Below are 20712 nucleotides of genomic sequence, written 5' to 3'. Positions count from 1 at the left end.
ATCGAAGGAACCGGACGTGGTAAAAATGCTAACTTACTTCCGGGTTTTAGGACGCGTCACTGTGGTTCTCTATTTGCCTGAATGGGAGTGGAGCAGTACAGTACTTAAGTAAATGTACTTTGCTACTGTCCACAATCTGCCTAGAAGTATTTTAATGTTGTAGCTGTTCAAGATGGTCATTTTAAAATGTTTTAAATATATACTGTTTGTAGTTAAACCAATAATAATGCTAGGGCTGCAACTGACAGTTATGTAGGCAAATTATTATTTGTTATTAACGCTGTGTGATTAAAAGAATAAACACAAATAGCAGGATAGGCACACATATTTGCTATATCTTGCCCCACTGAAAAGGCACTGCACCGATACTGTTAAAATATTGGCATAGTTCATCCCTGTGCTGCTTGGCTCGAGCTGTAGCATACAGAGCTATTTGTTGTTTGTATCACGCAGTCTGTTTTCCGGTTGTCTCTTTTGAATGATGAATACACACTACCTCCGCCTGCTGGTAAGGAGAGTTATTGCGACTCACGCATGTGCAGTGCGTACGTGTTACTTGGCCATCGGCTTTGCGGTCTGTTCCAGTGTGACTTTTTGAGCAAGACGCAGGAGACGTGAGGCGACACAACAGTCGGGTCCGTCGGGACATGTTATTTGGTGTCAGTTTGGTGTGTCAGGGCCTTAACAGAAAATACGTTTTTTCGGTTCCATGATTAAATGTACCTTTTATGACAACTGTGACAAACGGTAATTTTTAAGACAAATAAATGGGTTTTATTATATTAAGGCTTAAAGTTATCCATAATTAAGGGCATGGCCAGATTGTGTTCTGGTAAAATTCCTTGTTCTCAGGTCCCTTATGGAAAAGAGATCTTAATCTTGATGAGACTGCCTGATTAAAAAAAGGTTGGATTAAATATGTATATAAGAAATCCTTGTATTTCTTTTAATTATATTATTGAACAACTGCCATCAGTTTTATGACTTGTGTCCAATTGGGATGTACAACATTACAGATTATAACATGATGTCAACAGAAGTATGCATCGAAGACTAACAATAAAATGCCAACAACTGTGTGCAGATTTAACTACCACAAAGTGTCTCCTCCAGGCCGTCATCGTGAGCTCTCCTGCTGTCTCACCTCTCATTATACTCCCCCTGTCTCTCCATATATAATCACTGCCTCCCCCTTCTACCACTCTCCTTTTCTGCTCCTCTAGGAATGTCAACTTCCTCCATTGTTGCACATGGGCTATTAAGGCATCATAACTGTCTAGAAACCTGTGGCTTGCCTGAAGCCTTATACACTGCTGTAACCCTCATGGTGAATCTAACTCAATTCCTGCTACTTTGGAGTTATACTAAGGAATACATATCGAGAAGAAGTCAGTCCGCTGATGCATGAATGGAAAATTGTATTTCAAGTGAGACTAAATCGAAATGGAAAAATACATCTTGTTGACCTGAAAAAACACTTGGAAATACATAAAATGCAAAACACGAATGTCCTTTTAAAGTTTTATTGGGCAATTGTAGCCATTAGTTTCTAGTGTTTTAGGTGTGTTGATGCATCAAGTGCTCAATGGTAGGTTGATTAGACATATTGTGCCATTAAACCAATCCGTTAGCCACGCTAGAAGGTTCATTTGGTTTGTTAATCAACCCTGTGGCAAACAAAACAACCAATCTCGTACAGCCGCAGGTAGGTAAAAACAGGAAGCAGGATGGACCCATATGCAGGACAGAAATGGTGAACTGAAAGATACCTTTATTTATGGTTTATATCCAAGTGTGGCAAAAAAAAAAAAAAGACAAACTCCTAAAAAGGATTTGACAAAATGATAATTGAAAACTTGAATTTACATACATGCCGAACTAATGACAAGGACAAGACACAGCTGGGGAGGGCAGGCAAAGACAGAAGGGCACCAGGTGATAATAATCACAAATTCACACAGGAGGGAAAACTCTAAGACAGGAAGTAAAAACAGACATAGCAGGGGGTGAACAACTCTCAAAATAAAATATGAAATACTGACAGATGTTGACAGGTCCGCACTGGTGAGCTGGTAGTGGAAATTCAAATAAATAACCAAAAGACAGCTTTTCTCGATTCACCATTTATTTGTTTTGATCACTTTGACTTGTACTCTCCAGCCGTGTATGGGTCCTAGATTTCCATAACATGGTGTACAGTAAGTTAACCAACAACAGGATTTTATGATATATTGACTTCCATTTAGCCAAGTGCAATATGTTTGATTTCAGCCTTGAAACCTTTAAATGCATGTCATACACCCCCCTCTTTCCACTGTCCTCTGTCAGATAAAAGCGAAAATACAAAAACAAACTACTACTTTACTAATTGTGAAAGAGGTTATCTTCCCTGAATAATGGATCAAAAGTTCTTAAAAATGCTGTGCTTGATCCCACTCAGGTAACTTTGTTCATAAAGTCAATTAAAAACAGGGTATGACAGTGATCCGGAAATAATAAGCCCTGAATCATGACTGCAGGCTACATGCCACCTCTCTTTTGTCTTGTCTCTACCTTCTATCCATTATTCATAACATGCAGTCGATTTGCACCCTAATAATAACTCTAACTAATTATCACTTTTTTATTTTAGAGCCCTTTGTGACACCAAAGGACATATATACACATCGGAAGCAGACAAGCTCTTCATGAACATCTGTCAATCATCAGCATATGATTTCCCCTTTCCCATGGAGGTCCTGACAATGCAGGATGACAAACGTCAAAGTGTTCCAAGCACAAAGTTAAACTCATAGAACTAGGCTAGAACCTTAAAATGAAACAAAGCATCATTTGTCTCCCCCTTGGCCAGGACTAAATGAACCAAATACAATAATATGTGAATTCATTTGATGTAGGCCTACAGCAAAAACTTCTGCCAATCATCAGACTATGATTTTCCCACGGGGGTACTGACAATGCAGAATGATTATACCCAAAAGTGTCCAAGCAATGAGTCCTCTTCATGTTTTCTTCTTGTAATCTGTAAAAAGTTCAGAACTAGACCAGAACCTAAAATGCAACAATATATACTTCCTTCTCTTGACTAAATAAAAAAAACAGCAATAAAGCAAACAAATACTGTATCTTGCAATTAATGGCAATTGTGCTTTTTCTTATGTAAAGGGTGATTCATAGAAACATAACTATAACAACTACTTTTTAAAATGACTGTAAATAACTCCCTCAAAAGCATGCTAGACTTGCACAGACAAAACGTGACAATTATATGATCGCATTGAGCAACTGCAGATTGGTTTTGTCCATTGACAATGACAACCCTACTCAAATATGAAGGCAGTGATACCTTTTGTAATATAATTTAAAGAAAAAAGAGAATGTAAAGCAAAAAGACAATTATGGATACAGAGACGGTTCAGCTTTGCATATACTTAATAATATTAAACAACATCCATTAGTGAAATTGGATGGAAGGATGGATGGACACCAGAGGAGTCAGGGACTCTGAGGCTCGGCAATGCTGCTGCGGGTTTAAGATTTCAGGCACAGACTCACACCAGGTCTGCTCGTCCTGCCTCGGGCTGGAACACGCACGCTCGTGCGGGCATTGTACTCGCTTCACCATGAAGAGCCTCCGCCGACGGTTAGCACGCCAAGCTAGCTTGTCGGGACCGGACCCCCTCATATCCGCTGATTCGCCGTCCGGCAATCAAGACATGGTGGCGTCCGCCGCAGAGATTGAGCCCCGCGCTGTGTCAGACTGGGGCTCAACAACAGCGACAGCCGCTGAACCGGAGCCCCACGGCGTTTCAGGCTGGGACCCGGTGGCGGCAAGAACCGCGAGAGCGGAGCCCCGCGCTGTGTCAAGCTGGGGCTCCCAATTGGACCTCACCATGGTTCCACCCGCGGAGGATGTCCTGGAGTTGGACTACATAGAGGACAGAGAGGATAACTCTGAGTTCCTCCTGTCTGACTCGGATGGGGATGACATCTTCGTTTCATCGGCTCAGGCTGCAAAGCTGGGAGCGATGTCCGCTCCCCCGGGCGAGAGCACACCAGCTTCGCCCATCCTAAGCATGGACTTGCAGGCCGTGTGTCGACGCGCTGCGTCCAGGCTGGACACCCCATGGCCAATAACTTTCCCCAAGCAGCGAGGACGAAGAGGCAGCTCCTTCCAGTCTTTCCGGAGATGCTGGACGAAGTGTCGGTCTCGTGGAGAGACCGTCCCTTCAGCAACAAGGCCCCAATCCAGGGTGCCTCCTCCCTGGACTGTGACGGTATGGAGAGGCTCGGCCTGCTCCGCATGCCGCCCATGGAACCGCTGGTGGCAGCCCACCTCCAACCGAGGCTGGCTTCGACACCAAGCAGGAACCCCATGCTACCGGCAAAGGCAGACCGGTTCCAGTCAGCGATGACCGAACGGACCTATAAAGCCGCACCTTTGTCCACCAGGGCTCTCAACGTCTCCTCGCTGCTGACAGCCTACCAGGCGGAGCTTTGCGAGGACATGTCGAGCAGACCTGAGCCTGCCGTGTGGGACGAGATCGCAGCGATCACGGACATTTGCCTCCGTGTGCAGCGCTGCGCAGTCCAAGCCACGGGAAAGCGCTGGGAATGATGGTGGTAAAGGAGAGAGCCAGGTGGCTCAACCTGACCAACCTTCCAGACCGGGAAAAAGAGGATGCTCTGGACATGCCTATTGTTCCCGAGGGCATATTTGGCTCCGCTCTAGCTTCAATGCAGCTGAGGTGCGAGTCAAAAAGGAAGGGAGACGAGGCTCTCCAGCTCTGTCTCCTCCGAAGGGTGCAGCCGCCACCTCCAATGGTCCCGCGGCAGGCCTTCACCCAAGCTGTCTCACGTCCTGCCTGGTTCAAAATACCGAAGCAGCAGAGACCACAGCCCGTCACGGGTCCCCAGCCCAGGCACGAGGCAAGAGGGAGCTGGCCAAGAAAATCTCCGGTCCCGGCAGCTGCCGCTCAAGCGCAGCCGACCCAGGTTTTCAGCCATCAGGCGAGGAAGAAGAAGCGGGCGGCCTCACAGCCTCCTCTCTTCTCCTCGATGAATGAGCTGGAAGTTCCCCAGCTCCAGATCACGTTCCAGTGTTGGATGCTCATGTGTTTTCGGGGTGTCACCATGCCCCTATCTTCCCGCCGCCTCGAGTGATGCCAGAACGTCATCCTCAAGTTTGCGCCATCAGGGAAATGGACTTAACATCAAAGACAGCAAGTTCTGTTTAAGTCACGTTTAAGTCACACAAACACATGTCATCACATGTCATCATTGTTGTTTCCGAATAAATCATTTCCCACTGTCGTTTCCAGACTTGAAGCCAAGGGCGCAGTCAATAAAAATGAAAAGAAAAACAATAAAAACAATAAACAGTCTGTCATCTGCCCCTCTTTTGAGAGCGGCTACGGCCTCTCTCAAAAGGCGGACAATAGACGGGATTGTGAAGGCACCACCGCCACGCGCATGCGCAGTGTCGGCCGGGGTTGTCAACCTGGGGTACCACCGTGTTCAGACACTAGAGGGCCCCATAACACAACAAATAAAGACACTGAGGGCAGACGACAGAGCTGTGACATCTCCACTCGCTTTGAGAAGCGAAAAGTGGAGGATGCTCACAGATTCTGCTTGGGTTTTCAAGACAGTAACACGGGGCTACAGGCTCCAATTTGCTGTCACCCCCCCTCACTTCTCGGGCATTCTGTATTCACAGGCCTGGGGAGAGTCGGCCCATATTCTAGAGCAAGAGATTTTCTCGCTACTAGAATAGAAGGCTATATCGATAATACCCGCCGAACAGAGTCAGAGCGGCTTTTATTCCAAGTATTTCCTCGTTCCCAAACGGGGAGGGAACGGAATTTGGCCTATACTAGATTTGAGAGCTCTGAACAAATATCTCAAAAGATACAAATTCAGAATGCTCACTCACACATCTCTGTTGCGTCTCGTGCGCCAACACGAGTGGTTGACATCAGTCGACCTGAAAGATGCGTATTTCCACATCCCAGTATATTACCCACACAGGAAATATCTGAGGTTCGCCTTTCAGGGTGTCTGTTACAAGTACAGAGTACTTCCCTTCGGTCTGTCTCTCAGCCCGTGAGTGTTTGTACGGTGTACGGAAGCCGCGATAGCCCCGTTAAGACAACAGGGTATTCGCCTGGCAACTTATCTGGACGATTGGCTCCTTCTCGCACAGTCGGAGCAAGAGGCTATTACGCAGACGAATGTCCTCGTAAAACACCTGCTCGACCTGGGTTTTGTAATAAACACAGAAAAGAGCATGTTGTCTCCAGCCCAGACTGTACTCTTCCTGGGCCTACGCCTGAATTCGGTGTCCTTTACAGCCCGCTTGTCAGCAGAGAGAGTGAAAGCCTTCAGGACTTGCCTCACTCATTTCCAGCCACGCAAATATGTTCTCTTCAGGTCATGTCTGCGGTTGCTGGGGCTCATGGCGTCAGCCATTCTGGTGGTACGACTGGGATGCTTACACATGAGGGAGTTTCAGCGCTGGGTAGCTGCCCTCAGATTGGAGAGTGATGGTCACTATGAAATGCGTAATGGCTCTGTGCCACTGGCTACACATGGGTGCTGTCCTATCGCGGAAGGTGGTCACCACAGACGCATGTCTGACGGGCTGGGGGGGTATATACACGAAGGTCGACCTGTGAGGGACCTCCAACGGTCACACATAAATTATCTGGAGCTTTTAGCGGTGTTCCTCACCCTGAAACGCTTTCTGCCTTTTCTCAGAGGACATCATGTCCTCGTGAGGACAGACAACACGACCACAATATCGTATATAAACCGCCAAATGGGTTTGCGTTCTCTCCAGTTACACATGCTGGCACGCAAACTGATCTTATGGAGCTGCGGACGTCTCTCTGAGAACGACGCACGTACCAGGAGTGATGAACCTCGGGGCGGATCTGCTGTCCAGAGGTGCACCACTCTATGCAGACTGGACTCTACATCCAATGATTGTGAGTCAGCTGTGTGTGCGTTACGGCCGAGCTGCGGTAGATCTGTTCGCATCAAAAGAAAATACTCAATGTCAGCTGTTCTTTTCAATGCGCGATTTAAATGCACCGTTAGGCGTGGACGCGCTCGCGCACGTTAGGCCTCCGGTCGTTCTGTACGCGTTCCCACCCCTGGATCTGATACCCCCAACTCTGGCCAGAGTGAGAGAACAACACCACACACTTATCCTGATAGCTCCGCACTGGCCTGCAATGTACTGGCTGGCGGAGATATATCAGCTGCTGTGCGTGAAGCCGTGGCAGCTCCCACTACGCAGGGACATACTGTCTCAGACCGGGGGGGCGATCTTTCATCCACACCCAGAGCGCTTGGCACTATGGGCCTGGCCCGTGAGTGGTACAATCTGAATACAGTGGGGCTCCCTCAGAAGGTGATAAACACTATTCAGAGTGCAAGAGCTTCCTCCACCAGGTCTCTCTATGACTGTAAGTGGAGGGTGTTTGAGGAGTGGTGCCTTCAAAAAGGACACATCTCTTTTCAATGTCCTGTCGGGGTGATTTTATCATTTCTACAGGACTTAATTGATAAACACAGAGCTTCTCTATGATCAAAGTGTACCTGGCTGCTATTGCTGCATGCCATGTGGGCTTTGAGGGAAAGACGGCTAGCCAACATCCTTTGGTCTGCCGTTTTATGAAAGGGGCTTGCAGGCTCCTACCTGTTTCCAGGTCACTGGTGCCCTTATGGGACTTGGCAGTGGTTTTAGATGGGCTCACTCGACCTCCATTTGAACCCCTGGAAGAAGCTGACATGAAACACCTGTCACTGAAGACAGTGCTGTTACTGTCTCTGGCACCTGCCAAGCGAGTCAGTGACATTCATGCGCTCTCTGTACATCCTTCATGCACTCAGTTTGCCCCGGGGCAGACGAGAGTGTTGCTGAAGCCCAACCCTGCCTTTATACCTAAGGTGGTTGGCTCATGTACCCCCATTGACATTGTGGTATTTCCTCCGCCGCTGTGTTCCTCTGAGGAACAGCGGCCGAATTTGCTGTGTCCAGTTTGTGCTTTACGCATCTATATAGACAGGTCAAAAGTGGGGCTAACCCTCAGAAGGGCAAGCCCGTTACCAGGCAACGGCTCTCCCACTGGATTGTGGAAGCGATTGCTCTGGCTTATACGAGTCAGGGTGTGCAGGCACCAACGGGCCTGCGTGCTCATTCTACTCGTGGACTGGCTACATCCTGGGCTTTGTTCAAGGGTGTTTCCATCCAAGATATTTGTGCAGCAGCGAGCTGGTCCTCGCCGCTCACTTTTGTCCGCTTTTACAGGCTAGATGTCTCTGCTCCAAGTGTGGCCCGCGCAGTGCTGGGTCCCGTGTTGAGAGAGAGTTCTACCTGTTAAGTTCTGGTTGTTTTTGGTGATTTTCGAGATAAGCATGTCTAGCAATACGGGAGTTTCAATATCCCATAGTGAGACATCGAACGGAGTGTTATGAATCAGAACAATAGGTTACTTACGTAACCTCAGTCCTCAGAGTAACATGAAGTGAGATGTCTCACCAGACGGCCCTTCTTGCTAAGGCGAAGCGAGAAGCGGTGCTTATTTTGAATGACGCTGCGTCGTAGCGCAAGCTACTTAAAGGGTGGGTGGATTCCCTGACGTTGACGTCAAGATCACCAGCCAATCAGGATTGGCGTAATGAGATTGATGCTTCTGTTTGCATGTAAACGCGTTGAGGCGCATCCCATAGTGAGACATTTCACTTCATGTTACTCTGAGTCTGGGGTTACGTAAGTAACCTATAGTTTTCCCTCCTACCTAATTACCCGATTGTGTTCACCTGGTGCCACTGTGTTTTCTCCTCCCTCCTCAGCTGTGTCTTGTTTGTGTGATTAGTCTTGTGTGTATTTAAGTTCTGGTTTTTCTGTCTGTCATTGTTGGTTCATTGTTTGTCGTCGACTGTGTTCACGAGGTAGTGTTCTGTTTTGTTCCTTAAATCTTTAAAATAAAGTTATTTGTTCTGTTTATTCTGCATTTGGGTCCTGCCTGCTTCACTCACCCTAACAGAATGAACCAACCTCAAATTACAACATTTTACCTTTTATTTGGCTTGCTGCTTTGATTGGTGGAAGGGAGCGTCCAGTGTTCGGCAGAAGAGGGCCGCTCTGGTAGAGGCGCACCGGTTGGCAACAGAGAAACCATGGTTGAAGTTCTTACATGGCTGGATTATGGACTTCCTCCAGACTTGTGATTCCCGGCCTGCTAGCTCCAGGCATGCTAGCCCCCTGCCTCCCAATTCCCAACCTGACACCATACATCTCGATGTGTTCCGTCTGGAGTCAACCCCTGCTTCTTCCCCATTTCCTGCTCCTGTCCAGGAGCCGTTCTCGGGTACTCGTCTAGCTTTTGGAGGTCCACTGAGCCTCCAAAAGGCTCCAAAGAGAAGAAGTCGCAAGTCCAGGCTAGCAGCCCGAGCCCCAGAAGCCATGCTTTGGGCTCCAGTACAGGCCCCAGCAGCCATGGTTCCATGCTCCAGTACCGGCCCACACAGCCATGCTTCTGTGCTCCATTACCTGGCTTACATAGCCAGGGTCCAGGCTTCTGTTCCGTGCCCAACAGCCATGGTTACGGCTCCAGTACTGGCTCTCCAGCCGACGTCAGCTTCCCGTGTCCTGTCGGCGTCCCGGCCGACTCCAGCTCCTCGTCTCCTGTTGGCTCTCCGGCTGACGCCAGCTCCCCGTGTCCTGTCGGTGTACCGGCCGATGCCATCACCCTGTGTCCTGTCGGCATTCCGGCCGACTCCAGCCCCCCGTGTTCTGTCGGCGAACCGACCGTCTCAAGTCTCCTCTCGAGTCCCATCTCGAGTCCCCTCTCGAGTCCCCTCTCGAGTTCCCTCTCGAGTCCCCTCTCCAGTCCCTACTCAAGTCCCTTCTCTAGTCCCTACTCAAGTGCCGTTGGAGGTTCCGCTGGGGCTCCTGCCAACTCCATGTCCTGTCCCGTTGGGGGTCCCGCCGAATACTCTTCTGCCGGGGGTCCTGCCAACCCTATGTCCTGTGCCGTTGGAGGTCTTGCCGACTACTCTCCTGCCGGGGGTCCTGCCAACCCTATGTCCTCTCCTGTTGGGGGTCCCGCCGACTACTCTTCTCCCGGGGGTCCTGCCAACCATATGTCCTGTCCCGTTGGGGGTCCCGCCGACTACTCTTCTGCCGGGGGTCCTGCCAACCCTGCCGGCTGAACAAAAACGTGCATTTATCAAACAGGTTCGTTTTCCACTGACCTTATTTCGAGCTATTTTCCAAAATCCTATGGAGAAATGCCATTGCTTTTTTGTCGAGGGAAACCTGAGGGAAACCGAGCGCAGCTTACTTCCGGGTTTTAAGACGCGTCACTGCAACACTAAGTTGATGCGATTTGATTGGATTGTGAGGCAAGGGAAGCCAGCCGCCTCTAGCTTCCCTTGACATGGCCCTGACTAATCACAGGTTGGCAGGGGCATGACGTGAGCCTTGTCTGATTGGTCAATCCCTCCATTTTTCTTCACGAAGGGAAGCCAATTTCGGCTGGCCTCCTCTCGCAACAGAGAGTGCAAGCTACTGTTTCACCATAACATCTTGAGGGGCGCTGTTTCACTCTTTGTAAAATGCTCAATGAGAATGGGGGAGAGACCATAGGGGAGAGACGGGCAACACACACAACAAAGAATTTCCCAAACTAAACGAAGTGTTTTTATTTATTTATTAAAATTATAACTACAATCCGAAAAAACAGGGGAAGCCTGGCTTCCCTTGGCCTCCAGGAGAAAACGCCACTGGAAATAAAGGTATTTTTTCTGTGTATTCTGCATTTGGTTCCTGCCTGCTTCACTCACCCTAACACAACACCTGCATCGTGTTTGGCTTCTAGCCATTTAATTTCCTTGTTTTGCTGTGTTGCTTAAGTCCCAACAGCTCCCCCTTACAGAAGCTGTTCCTAGCTTGCAACCTTAGACTGCCTGTAACCTACCTGCCCCATGTGAAATAACAGAGAGCGAAAGCAAGTGAGGTTCAAACTAATGCTGTCAAAATTATCGCGTTAACGGCGGTAATACATTTTTTGAATTAATTGCGCTAAAATATTTAACGCATTTAACGCATGTGCAGAATGGCCCACCCCATACATCCCGTGGGGTAGGCGACACCCATACCAAGAAATGGCTTAGTCCCACCATGAAAAATAATGTTAAAGTAAGCAAAATAAAGTCCGCCAACTCGCACCGAGAATTGCACAGACAGCAGTTGGTAAGATTGATTTCAGTAGCCACTTGTCTGGAAATACCGAAGACCAGAAACGGTTTTGAAAACTTTTGTCACAAAGTGATCGTCTTCTCAATAGAACATCTTTGATAATGTCTTCTGTCCAATCAGAATCAAAATAACGGCGTGGTGTTGTTGCAGGAAGTCCCGACGGAGAATACTTTTGCTGTAGTATAGGGGTGCACTAACTGGTACGCAGGTTATGAGCGTAATCTGAAATGCGTAATCTGAAATGTCTGTCACTTATGTCTCAAAGCGCATTTGCGTACGTACGTACTTGTGAAGCTTTTCCAGAAGGCGGTTAGATCACCGGACGACAGAGTCAGTCTCCGTGTGCACAGACAGGGCTGCTGTTAACGTCGGTCTGTACAACAGAATTGTGCCAAAACTACGCCAACCGGCTGCGGAGGGAGACTCCCCCCCTTCACTGGAGAACTGCGCTAAAACAGCTGATCACAACGTTCACACTCTGTGGTCACGAAGTACTCCACTAGCCCCCCCCCCCCCCCCCCCCCCCCCCGTAATGAATTAAGACCCCACGGTTTGATGATTGATAGGTGTGTCGGGTGTCTTTCATTTTGACACACAGAATTTTTTTATAATAAACATAGATACTGTATGTTAAATGGATATATCCGCCTTTTTTTCATTTATCTTTCCAATCCCACAACAATATACATAAAGAAATGGCATATTTTGGACATAGTTCGAATGGTGATTAATCATGATTAATACATTTTTAAGCTGTGATTAATCTGATTAAAAATTGTAATCGTTTGACAGCCCTAGTTTAACCATATAGGGAACCAGTAACAATGATATGTTTTCTCCAGAGAAGCTGAGAAGCAATTACATTAAATATTGGGCTCTCGTTCATCAGGTGGAGAGACGCTGAACCCCGTGAAATGCTTATGTTTTGTTGGGTCTCGCTAATTTGCAGGTAATTTCAGTTTATGCCAGTGTTAACAATGAGAATTTGATAACACAAAGGAGGTATTTTTGCTATTGTTAGTGTCTTTCAATCAAATGCACATGCAAATATCCCCACGCACTCAGTTTTCTTGCTTTTTTAATAAGCCCTCGAGTCAGAAAATGAATGAAAGTTGCAGTTGAATGAGCCAAGGCTGGCTTTGAGTGATTCTCGAGAGCACACAGCTCAGTTTTGCTCCAGTGTAATATAGCTCAGCACACGGTTCATGAGCTGGTCAACCATGACAACCCTTTCAATTTTTTACCAGAACTTCACAGCTCCTGCAGCTTTATTAAGAAACCACATAAATTGCATCAGTGCACCATTTTGAATAATAGACTGCCTGTGCTCGCAGTTGAAAAATGCAGGGAACATCTCTCTTTAACCTGGCTGTATTCCCCAAGTGCTTATGAGGGAACAGTGGAACGCTTTTTTCTCAAGTATACAGTGAAGGTTTTATTGTGTTTATCTTGTCTGTCTTTATATTCAGCAGTCTACCCATCTATTTATGACTTTAACGGCCTGTCTGTGTGTTGTTAGTTGACCATCAATCTAACTGCCACGCAGTGACTCACACATTTGTGGGCTGATTCTTTTCCATGCATATCAAATGGCATGTCTACATTACTAGATGTTTGGCTACGGATAGCAACAGGGAAGGATGAAATACAGATTATTTTCAGACGTGCATGTTAGGGTATACGAGTGTGAGCATTTTAATTTTTGAGCTTCAGTGATGTAACACTTCAAAACAGGTTTCAGCTTTAATTGTATCAGGTAGATTGACCTACTAACTCTAAGCAGCTTTTTTTATGTTTTTTATGTTGGATAAGAAACATCAGACAAATACAAGTGGAGTATTTACTGCAATAGTTTATGTCTTAGAAGGCATCTTACCAAACAATCGACTCCTTCCTCCACCGCTCAATGGCAGTGTGATCATGAATGTTTTTTCGTATGATCCACTGTCTGTCAGAGCAATCGTATGCTGATTGCACATTTTGCTTGATCATGATGTGCATGAATTCAAATATCATATTACCACATTCTTGTGTTTTATCTTCTATATGAAAAACATAATCTTTGACACATTCATCTCGAAGTCAGTTCTGAGAGCTGGAGTTGTCTCCATTCAGAAAATAGCCATGCCAAAAGGATGGATTAATATTTCAATTCAAAGACATACTACGTCAAAGCAGCCTTCTACATAAGAATATTAATAATAGTGGTAATGTTAATAATGAAAGTGAATTAAATGGGCCCTAAGGATCTGCTTTTGATTGCCTGTAATGAATGATGTGGCATTGGGGCTATTGTTCTGCCTAATGAAAAGAGAAATGACTGTGGATGGGCAGACGCACAGAATAGATTAATAGATCACACAGAAATGAACTCAATTTTGAAAGTCGTAATGAGCTGTCTGTTTTCCATCTAGCTCTGTGAGAGCGAGTTTTCACTTTTGCATAAGGCTGGATTCGTGGTGGGTGGACAAAGACAAAGGCAGACAGGAAAAATGTTACATGGAGGTCAAGATCATTTAATGAGCACTATTGATGCAATATTTAGAACAGCAGCAGGCTAATGAAGTAATTAATCGTTGAAAATATTTTCACTTTGGCATTTAGAAGACATCTGTTGAGTTGCTTACCTTGTGTTTGGACTATTATCACAAACGATCCATTGAAACCCAGAAAATAAAAGGTTTTAATTGTCTGTTGGAGGACTTTCTATTTTCAGCCATTGAAGTTGCAGTGTGAAACTAATAACTTCAATGTTAAAGATGTTTTCATTTATTTTCAAATGATTTACAATCTGTTTTATTATTTTCTGCAATTTTTTCTCAAACTCACAATTTAAAAATGTTTCCATTAGTAATTTCAATAGAAGTACATAAGAAAACGTTATGTTCAGTAATTAATTGTGTAGATATTTTATAACATTTGACGTTACCTTCAAAATAAATATATTTAGAAATAATCAACTGAAAGAATGAATGCCCATTTACAAATTATGACATTATGAAGTTTATTCATCAAGCAGTGGAGTTTTGTTGTAACATGAGATGCATGCCACCTTCAGAAAAAAAACAAGGTTGCTGAGTATGGGGGCTGGGAACCAACCACAAATGGACCCAGGAGATGATCCATTTGAGGTAGAATTACAGCATTTTATCTTTTATCTGGCTTGCTGCTTTGATTGGTGGAAGGGAGCGTCCAGGGTTCTGCAGAAGGGGGCCGCTCTGGTAGAGGCGCACCGGTTGTCCCCAACTCAATGTCCTGTCCCGTTGGGGGTCCCGCCGACTACTCTCCTGCCGGGGGTCCTGCCAACCCTATGTCCTGTCCCGTTGGGGGTCCCGCCGACTACTCTCCTGCCGGAGGTCCTGCCAACTCCATGTCCTGTCCCGTTGGGGGTCCCGCCGACTACTCTTCTGCCGGGGGTCCTGCCAACCCTATGTCCTGTGCGGTTGGAGGTCCCGCCGACTACTCTCCTGCCGGGGGTCCTGCCAACTCTATGTCTTGTCCCGTTGGGGGTCCCGCCGACTACTCTTCTGCCGGGGGTCCTGCCAACCCTATGTCCTGTGCCGTTGGAGGTCCCGCCGACTACTCTCCTGCCAACCCTGTGTCCTGTCCCGTTGGGGGTCCCGTCGACGACTCTTCTGCCGGGGGTCCTGCCAACCCTATGTCCTGTGCCGTTGGAGGTTCCGCTGGGGATCCTGCCAGCTCCATGTCCTGTCCCGTTGGGGGTACCGCCGACTACTCTTCTGCCGGGGGTCCTGTCAACTATATGTCCTGTTCCGTTGGAGGTCCTGCCGTCACCTGTCTCGCCGGGGGTCCTGCCAACTCCTGGTCCTCTTCCGTGGGGGATCCTGCCGAAGCCTGTCCCACCGGCTCCGGTTCCTGTCCGGCCAACACTGGGTCCTGCCCGGCCTCCGGAGCTGTCCCGTCAGCGCCTTCCTGCCCGGCCTCCTGAGCTGTCCCATCAGCGCCTTCCTGCCCGGCCTCTGGAGCTGTCTGGTCTTCGCCCTCGAGCCCGGCCCCCTGAGAGCCGCGGTCTTCGCCCTCGAGCCTGGCCCCCTGAGAGCTGCGGTCTTCGCCCTCGAGCCCGGCCCCCTGAGAGCCCGGCCCCCTGAGAGCCCGGCCCCCTGAGAGCCGCGGTCTTCGCCCTCATGCTCGGCCCCCTGAGAGCCGCGGTCCTCGCCCTCGGGCCCGGCCCCCTGACTCTTCCTGCCGCTGCCTTCGCCCTCATGCTCGGCCCCTGAGTTCGCCCGCTGTGGCCTTTGCCCCTCCATGGTCTCTGCCTTGCCCCCTGGCAGTCCGCCCGAGACCCCCACCATGGACTCTGTCTTCACCTCCTGTCTTGCCTGTTGCTGTCCTCCCGAGACCCCAACTTGGACTCTGCCTTGCCCCCGGGCCGTCCACTCGAGTCCCCCACCTTGGACTCTGCCTTGCCCCCGGGCCGTCCGCCCGAGTCCCCCTTCTCGGCTCCTGCCTTGCCCCCGGGCCGTCCGCCCGAGTCCCCCTTCTCGGCTCCTGCCTTGCCCCCGGGCCGTCCGCCCGAGATCCCTTCCGGGTCCTCCGCTGTACTCCTGGGCTGTCAGCCCAAAACCCGTCCTCCAGACCCCTCCACCCACTGGGTGGTATCCGTCCCTTGAGGGGGGGGGGGGGGGGGGGGGGTTGTCTGTGTTGTGTTTTGTATTGTCTTTTTCTGTCTTTGGTTTCAAGTTTTATTTTGAAAAGTCTTCACCTCCTGTCTTGCCTGTTGCTGTCTGTCTGTTTTCCCTCCTACCTAATTACCCGATGGTGTTTACCTGGTGCCCCTGTGTTTTATCCTCCCTCCTCACCTGTGTCTTGTTTGTGTGATTAGTCTTGTGTGCATTTAAGTTCTGGTTTTTCTGTCTGTCATTGTTGGTTCATTGTTTGTCTTTGACTGTGTTCTCGTGTTTGTGTTCTGTTTGTGCCTCTAGACCTTGACATCTTTTTTCAGTTTATTCTGCATTTGGGTCATGCCTGCTTCACTCAACCGTAACAGTCGTCATTATTATTCAAAGATAAATAAGGAAGTGTGTGTTATATGACATAGCAGAGAGGTTTCAGCTCCGATTATTAAATCAAAGAGGCTTAATGTTCTCGATTATATTATTTCACTATCTATGTGGACGGTGTCAAGGTCCAATGTTGACAAAATTAATCAATAGCGGGGTGTAACTAAAATACAAGATGTCTTTATTTATATTATTAATAATATAAAAGATTGTATTTGTGTGCATTTCTTGTTCGGAAAGTGGCGCTGTACTGAGAGTGGCGATTTTATTTTGTAATTATATAATACTATGTAATAATGGTGCGTTCACTAGTGCGATGCGAATAATCGCTCGAGTTTCACGCCGGCTGTCAGTTGTGTTTACTTGCCTCATTCATCTGAGTCAGCTTCTCGAGCCGTATCTGGCCGTGCAACACTTATAGTCACATGCTGTATGCCGAAGTGTTATTTTAAACAACACATTAAGTTGATGAAACACTTGAGTCAAATGTAATTAAAGTCAGATCCACTCGTGTCTTAGATGGGGCAGTGATATCATAAACCTGTTAATGTACGCATTCAAACACTCGGTCGTTTTTTTGTACTAGCTTTTCTGTATTCACCTTGCAGGTGCAGCTATGTTGCTTTATCCTGGATTAAGTGTTTGAGTCATGGATGTTTAAAGTTTAACTTCTTCATATTTGTCTAATATTATAGTTTACTTTTCATTTAGGTAGTATGATTCTGCGCTGTCAGTACGCTTGTCCCTGTTTGTGATTGGTCAAATGTTGCTCACCCCGTCACTTTCACGTGAACGCGCTCTCGGCTGGACAGAGAAACCCTGGGTTGATTTACCGAGTTGATAACCAGCGTCGTTGGCGTACTTGCCAACCCTCCCCATTTCCGCGGGAGACTCCCGGTTTCCTCTCGGGGTCATATTTCTTCCGCATTTCTCCCGATTTAGGACAAAATCAGATTTACTCACGACTGTTTCCACTCGGACTTTAATACAGGTACACCATTGTTTGGTTTCCATGGTAGCGCGTCTCTTTAGTAGCGCGCGCAACTGAAAGTCTGAGAGGGTGTTCAGCATGGTGAGGAAGATAGTCACAGAAAACAGAACAATAATCGACAACTCGACCCTCTGCTCACTCCTTTCCTGTAAAATACAGGTCCAGCCCACACATACGCTCCATCAAGGATGGTGCTACAGGCAGCAAGGCATTGCACTTACAACTACAATAAGCATGTGTAGATGTTCTTTTCATCTTTATAAGTCTGTTTTCCCGCTGCGAGGCTCCGGCGCTAACAGTTCTAACAGCTTGAAATGCTTCCAATTTATGCGGTCTCAAGGTTGCCAAGTATGGTCGTACTGCTTAGCGGGACCTCGCTTGTTAGGGTTAGTTAAGCCAGATAACTCAAAGATATCCAGGGTCTGCAGAACTGGCTTCGTAGTACAGGCCACTGATCGATTAGGCTAAGCTAACCTGTAGCTTCTCCCTCCACACTCACAACTGCATACAGACATAAATAAAGCAGCTGTATTCGCCACACAGGAAACACACATTTAAAAACGTGTTTGCCTGCCGTTTTTGCGTACACAAGCAGTCATTACTGGTTCGGAAAGTGGCGCTGTACCTTAATAATTTAAAGGCTTGTATTTGCGTGAATTTCCTGTTCGGAAAGTGGCGCTGTACTGAGAGTGAAGGTGTCCTGAGATTAGCGCCTGCAGGCAGGCTCCATGGACCTGTCAGCTCCGGACAGCGCAAAATGCATACATGAAGCGCTACGTCATGAACGCAAGAAATCATACCCTCGTGGGGGCGCGCTCATGTGATTGGCTTAGAATTGAGGAGACATCTGATTGGCTATAGATAGAAAGAATTACAAATACGAACCGGGTGACCGTCAGGGGAGTCTCAAAAAACCCACACACGAATGCACAGCGATCCGTGCACAGAAAGCGGTTTGTGTTTGCAGGTTCAGAGGTTTTAAATTGAAAACAAATATGTGTGGATCAAAAATACATATGTAAAACTTTTTTCTGTATTTGGATTTTATTTACATGTATATGAAACGGAACACATGTGTGTGGATCCGGAAATACAAGTGTGAATCCTTCTGTGTGCATGTGTGTATTATGAGACTGTTCTGAGCCCATAGCTGAGCGCTGTGAAATAGTAAAACAGCAAAAAATGTGCTGCAAGGAGCAAAAATTGACTTATGTGAGATCATCATGCCAAACAACCACCTATAGCACTATACCAAATTGTTTGATCAGTTAGGATACATAATATTGATAATTGCAACTTTAAGTTAATAAATGCTTTAGTATCCTTTGCGATGTTTTTTACTAACATGAACAATAGAGTGGTGCAGGAATGAGTCCCTAAACCTGGAAATGGATAAGCATTTTACCACTTCCAGTCTGAAATATAGGGTGAAATGCCTGAATGCTGTGATTTATAGGATCTATGGCTTGTTTTCTTTATTTTTCCTGGGTTGCATGTCAACTGTCTCGAGGACACAGGTCAATAAAGAGGTTGAGAAGGCTGATCAAGTCCCAGGTTGGATGTCTGATGCCGTTTCAGTGGTTTGGAGTCCATCCGTCCCCTAAACCACAGTCTTCTTTAGCATAAGCACTGCGTAAAATGAGAAGTCACCTCAGACAAGGCCACCGGGCTAAGTACATCATTTAGGTAATGTAATTAATCCCTATCACACTCTAGGCATGGCAAATTAGACCACATATCTTCCCTGCTGGAAAGTAAAAAGGTCAAGGAGAACTAGCAAGTCATCCCGGAGGTTACTTTTCAAAATGAGCATAATGAAAAAGCCAAACAGCTCCATCCAACACAAATCTATCATGAACTCTTAATGCCTGTATTAATCACCTATGATACAAGTTAAAATGCAACAGAAGCTCAATATGCAGCTGTTAACTGTGCCATTGTCTCTTGTTTGATGATGTTATCAAGCTTGTTCAACTCCTCACAATTCAGAGGGTTATGTAATATTGTGTCTTTGAATGTCACCTTAGTTTCTCGTATTCAATTTATAAAATAACACATCTTCGTCCACTGTACGTGTTGAGGCATTCACACATATAAAAGGACAGGTGTACTATTTTGGTACCTTGGTATCAAGGGAGTTGTTAGGCAAAACCTAGGGAGAGTATTTCACAAGGACAGGTTTTTTGAATTTCTTTAAAGTCTCAAACAACCGAAGAATAGAGAATGTCACTGCATTTTGCTACCAACATTGAACACTTCTTAGTAACGCTTACATTTTGTAGCACTCTTTCTCTCCCAGGGAGCAGTTAGGGGTTCGGTGCCTTGCTCAAGGGCACCTCGGCAGGGCCCAGGAGGTGAACTGGCATCTCTCCACACTCCGTATTGTTGTTATAATTTCCTAAAAAATTATAAAGGTGCAGGTACCAATGCATGATTGGCCAGAGTGTTGAAGATAGTTTTTATCTCAATATCCACCAAATTGCTCCTATGAATAAACCGATGGTTTGTTCAAATCAAACCAAAAATGAATTTAATTACAAAGACGCAAATAGATACAAAACTTGGATAATTTGCCCAAGCTGTCCACTCAAACATGACTGGCTGTAGGCACTATTGGATACATAAGCATTTGGATACAAGTAGAGTTAACAAACACTTTGAGAAATTGTTTGGTTGTTATTTTGCAGATATTTGCTGATACCTCATAAAGCATGATTTCAGGCATACCAAAACTTGGCATTATGATGTAGTGACATTGGCATCCTTTTTATCAGTTTATTGCAATTAACTCACAGCAAAATCAAATTGTTTGGGTTCACCATTGTAGTATTGGATGGCACTAGATGAAACATTATGGTAAAATTCAAGTTGTAACAACTAATTCTAATGGGTACTTTAATGTGTTCAGCTGATTTTATTGCAACTATTCATTACAAATTAAAAAGGCGGAAGCACATTTCTATTAATGAATATGAGTTTGCATTGCTGGTTTTAGTTTTTTTTTTTGTGGCGCTGAACAAAAAGTACATTCATAAACTGTACTCTACAAGCATAATTGCATTTGCTGCGAAATTGTGTTATAGCTGCCACTGACATGGGAATATTTTGTCATTACAACACTATTGATTACTTGTATGTTATGATACAGATGTAGCACTCCAGATCAGACTCAAATGGGTGTGTCCCAGTCAAAAGCCCAGTGGCTGGGGGTGTTGCCAAATTGCTAGAGGGCGTTGCCCAATTTCCCTATTTGTTCAATTACAGGATTTAACCATGAGATGGCGGTTCATTCACAAAATACACACTGGGTGTTGTAGAAACATCAATATTTTAGATCAAATAAAGTATATAGTTTGCTTTATGCAGTATATTTCTTGTAATATTGTATTAATCCCGTGGGGAAATTCAGTAGTTCAAACAGCAACAGG

At 46.4% G+C, this 20712-nt stretch overlaps 1 pseudogene; it reads left to right on the top strand.

The window, feature by feature from the left end:
- Window positions 1-4617: 4617 nt before the first annotated feature.
- LOC139435934 (uncharacterized) lies at window positions 4618-8354 on the top strand (annotated as a pseudogene).
- Window positions 8355-20712: the final 12358 nt, after the last annotated feature.

The sequence above is a fragment of the Pseudochaenichthys georgianus genome, chromosome 21 (assembly GCF_902827115.2).
Source record: "Pseudochaenichthys georgianus chromosome 21, fPseGeo1.2, whole genome shotgun sequence".
Taxonomy (NCBI): Eukaryota; Metazoa; Chordata; class Actinopteri; order Perciformes; family Channichthyidae; genus Pseudochaenichthys; species Pseudochaenichthys georgianus.
The sequence above is the reverse complement of the archived record's forward strand: the minus strand, read 5'-3'. Positions and strand labels throughout refer to the sequence as shown.